Below are 4,735 nucleotides of genomic sequence, written 5' to 3' on the forward strand. Positions count from 1 at the left end.
TAGAAATTTCAAGGAGAAAGCAAGAATTAAACTTACATGAAGCTAGAGTATGAAAACCAGCTTGAACCCTCTTACATAGTTGTTTTCCAGCTGATGAAAATGAAGAGAAAATGAAGAGAATTCTAGATATTTCAATTTGGTCCCATTTTTATTTAGCTAATTTTGGCAATTTTCCAATTTTGCCTTTATTTCACCCATTTCCTGATTTTTCTCAGCTATTACCGCCCAAAATATCTCTTTTGGGCTTATTTGCACTTTAGGTCCTTCCTCATTTAACAATTGAGCTATTTAATCCTTCTAGCAACTTTTACACATTTTTCAATTTGTCCTTTTTATTTAATTAATCACGCAAACGACAAAATTTTCTAACGAATTTTTAATACTACCTTATTGACACTCCGTAAATATTTATAAAAATATTTATGGCTCAGTTTATAACACTAAGATCTCGATACTTTTTTTTCTCAATTTCTTGACCAAATAAATCTTTATAAAACACATTTTACTATTTCAAAAATTTTTAAAAGCTACATTTGACTCATAAATATTAAAAAATATATTCTACAAGTTCATTTTTCAGATTTAGTGGTCTCGAAACACTATTTTCAACATCGCTGAAATTTGGGCTATTACAGCCCGTGTGGACAAAAATAGGTCATTTGAAATGTAACGCCCCAAAAATCTCGAAATCTCAAATTTTTCTTCTTTTTTTTGTGCTTAGCATTTCCGGTTAAGTGCTAATTATGTGATGGTAGGTCTTGGTAAAGGTTTGAGTTCGAACCTAGGGGTAAAAAAAATTATATTTTAATTATTAAAATTATTAACAGAACCCTGATGGCAAGTAGGTGGGCTTTTGAATAAATGAAGGGAAAATTGGACAGGAAAGAGCTTGCTGGCCCAGGGGATAAGTGCCGTGTGGCTAGTGTCAGAGGTCTGGGGTTCGAATCCCACTTTGCTTAAATAAGGGAGTTATTTTTACTTAAAGGGTGGACAGAGGTGGCATTGGATTGAACTCTGTAGGGAGTGATAAGAGGAGAAATTTGAGGAAAGGATTAAGGGGTTATTAGGGAGAAAAACGAGGAGATGAGGACTAAGGATGAGGTGGAGCTGAATTAGGAACTTGAGCTTGAGAAATTCAGCCATAGGGGCTCTAAATAGGTGTCGAATGGGAGGTGGCCAGGCTAATGCAGAATTCCCTTCACCTTGGTACTAGAAACCCTTTTCCCTAAAAGCCGAAAACCCTTTGCTTTACTTTTTTTGTGCCGATTTCTATTCTTCCTCTACACAATATTCTTTGTTTCATTCTTGGTTTAGTTGACTTCTTATTTCCTTTTTCCCTTGGTGCCGAATTACCTTTGTTTTCCATACAAATCTCAAGGGCCGAACACCTCTTTGGCTAAATACCCTTGGTGCCGCTACTACCATTTCCACTCAGTCGATTCTAGTGTAAGTGTTCGCTCTTCCAACTGGTTGTTTTGCTAAGTATCGATTATTTTCCCTCACTTTTTCTAATCAGTCTTGGGTAGGAATAGGTATCGAATATCAGTTTTTGGATCTTTGCCGATTTGCTCCTCTGGGGAGAGACTTTGGTAAGTACTCTGGATCTTAGTTGGCTGAATAGTCATAGTTAAGGTAAGGGGGACTTGTGTTAGATAAAAGTCACCTGTTATTTTGGTTTTAATAGTTAAGATTGGTGCAGATCTAGGAGTTGATCGTGGTTAGTGCTTAAAGAAGAGGCTGTTGTAACTTATCGCACAAGATAAGGTGAAAGGTGAGGTTTCGGTTTTGGTAAAGATAAGTATTAAGCATGCGGTTAATTGAAGGGTGATATCGATTGTAGGTTTGAGGCTAAGGAAATAACAGCACGCTTTATTGCAAGGTGTTTACATACACTGCACACACAAGTAGATCAGCAAATCCTGAAAAGCTAAAATGCCAAAAAGCCAAAAGTTTGGCTACGGTAGTCTTGCAAGTGCGCGACCACTCACAAGCGGGAAATTGATAGGTTTCCTGGGGCCCATGGGCGATTCCATGGACTTGGGTTGTGAATTGGCCAAACGGTTGGAATGGGCTAAATGGGCCCGATGGGTTGTTGGGGCCATAATAGGCAAAAATTGATATTTCATGCTATGTGATGGAAAATTGTATATGAGCATGACTGTAAATGTGATTTGGGCTTAGTGGTCATATGAATGTGATTTGGGCCTAATGAGCCACATAAATATGATTGGGCCTAATGGGCCATATGAAAGAGATTGGGCTTAGTGGGCCATATATATTGGTAAGTGGATTTGTCTGGGCTTTGTAAGAGGTTGTAGGCCTAGTATATGATGACTGCATAAAACTTAATTAATTTATTAAGGACCGTGAACAAGTCATAGGGTTAAGGTGTGGCAATGGGTATGTGCATGTCTAGGATTATATCTAGGGAGAGCTTGGTACTTAATCGGTCTTAATGACCCACCTCCTTTTCTTTAGAATCCTACCTGGTGCATAGTATTCGTTCATCTTAGCTCACGGGATTTGTTAACAGGCCAAGGTAAGTAAGACCCGTAATAAAAGAAAATTACCGAAATGCCCTTAAAGGCTAAAATGACCAAAATACCTCTAAGTGTTGAATATAAGATTTATGGATGTTACATGTATAATTGCTGCATACATACGATATTCTGTTTAGGTTGCATAGGGGTTGGGAATTATGGAATGGAGGAAGTAAATGAGGGTCGCATGGTTGCTTGATAACCGTGGATCCACCGAAGCTTTTAAGCCCAAGATATGATTGGCAGCTTGCTGCAATGAAGTAAGTTTCGCAACCGGGCTACCATTAGAGTGTATCGGATGGGTGGGTCGATATTTATATCCCTACAATGTGTGTACCGGGGGACGGAGTTGGTGTGTAGCGGATGGATTATTGGGGTGGGTTGCACTGCATTGCATTGCATGTATGTTGTATGGTGAATGATGTTTACTTATTGCTTGTCAAGGGTTGTACACACTAAGTTTACGAAAACTCACCCCTCTTTTATTTTTCTCAAGTGATGCTCAGTAGGAGGTTTGATGTCTGGAGGGACTCTGGGTGGCCAGCTAGCAAGACAATTTGGATTGGTTTTTTTTTTTAAAGTATTTAAGTTATTCGGTTATTAAGTAATTTTCATTTAGTATGGATTGTAATAAGGCCTCCCCATTTTATTATTGTTTGGATTATTAAATTTGTACATTGTAGTTATAAGAAATGGAACATGGATTTTCTAAGCTATAGTTTTCTTTTAATACTAAGTTTCTGCAACTAAAGTTTTAAAGGATAAGTTTTATTAACTCAAATGGTTTGAGCAAAGTTTCGTAACAGAAAAGGGATTTTTACCAAGCAATTGAGATGTAACTTTTTGAGGAAGGGTTTTCAATGAAAATAAGGTTTTCGCTAAAACACTTCAATGTGACACGCCAGACTTGGCCATAACATTTGGGTCAGGTTTGGGGTGTTACATTTAGTGGCATCAGAGCCCAGGTTGCAAAACGCGGGTTGTGAAGTGGGCCTTATTACTTGATTTCTTTTTGGCTTTAAAAAAAAGAAAAAAATAGAAAAAACATATATTTTTGATTGCATTACAATGTTTTGAAAAAAAGGGAAGTCTTGCTGAACGGCACACCAAGTCTCTTACATCGAACCAAGTAAGTTCTTCTATTCTTAAACCTGCGTAAATTATTATTCAGTAGATACTTAGAGGGATACTTTAGACGATTGTGTTAAAATAGAACTGCAGCCCGTAGGATTCTGAAACTGTAGAGGATTTTCAAAAACAATATTCTCTTTAAATGCTTGCATAAAACATCGGGTTAATTATTGAAACTAACTAAAACTTCATAAAATTTTTAATCCAGAAAATACGTGAATCGACGATGAGTGCTAGGAGAGGTGCGAAAGGCCGTGGCCGAGGCCACGGAAGTGTTAGGGATAATCGTCAGCGTCAGGCCATATGTCCGATGTTGGAATAGAAGATGCTCCAGCTTCACCCGTAGTTGGGAATTGGCCATATGATCGGGCCGCGGGAGAAGATGCATTGTTGCTGGTAATGCTAAGGATTTTAGAGAGGGTCATTGGGCCCAATAATGGCACAGGAAATCGGGGGTCCATTCCAGAGCGACTTCGATCAAATGGGGCTGAGATCTTTAAGGGCGTGGCTGGTATGGCTCCTAACGTCGCTGAATACTGGTTGGAGGCCACTGAAAGAATAATGGAGGACTTGGACTGTTCATCAGAACAAAAGCTAAAAGGGGCAGTGTCACTGCTTAGGGAAGAAGCTTACCAGTGGTGGCAGGCAGTGAAAGAGGGCACTCAACCCGAGCAGGTCACTTGGGAGTTCTTCAAAGCTACGTTCCAAGGAAAGTATGTAGATGCGAGCTATGTGGATGCTAGAAGGAAGGAGTTTCTAAACTTGACCCAGGGAAACAAATCTGTGATGGAGTATGAGGCAGAATTTCTATGTCTTAGTAGGTACGCAAGAGTTATGGTGGCAACAGATTACGAGCATTGCGTTAGGTTTGAGGATGGACTAAGAGATAGCCTCAGGGTATTGATAGCTCCACAAAGGGAGCGAGTTTTTTCAGAATTGGCGGAGAAAGCAAAGATAGCAGAGAAGGTAAAGCGCATTGAGCGCCTAGATCGAGAAAAGGAAATGGGTAAGAACAAGAGGGAGGCTAAGACTCCTAGTGTTGGACAGAGGCCTAGGGCTAGGGC

The sequence above is a fragment of the Gossypium arboreum genome, chromosome 3, assembly GCF_025698485.1.
Source record: "Gossypium arboreum isolate Shixiya-1 chromosome 3, ASM2569848v2, whole genome shotgun sequence".
NCBI lineage: Eukaryota > Viridiplantae > Streptophyta > Magnoliopsida > Malvales > Malvaceae > Gossypium > Gossypium arboreum.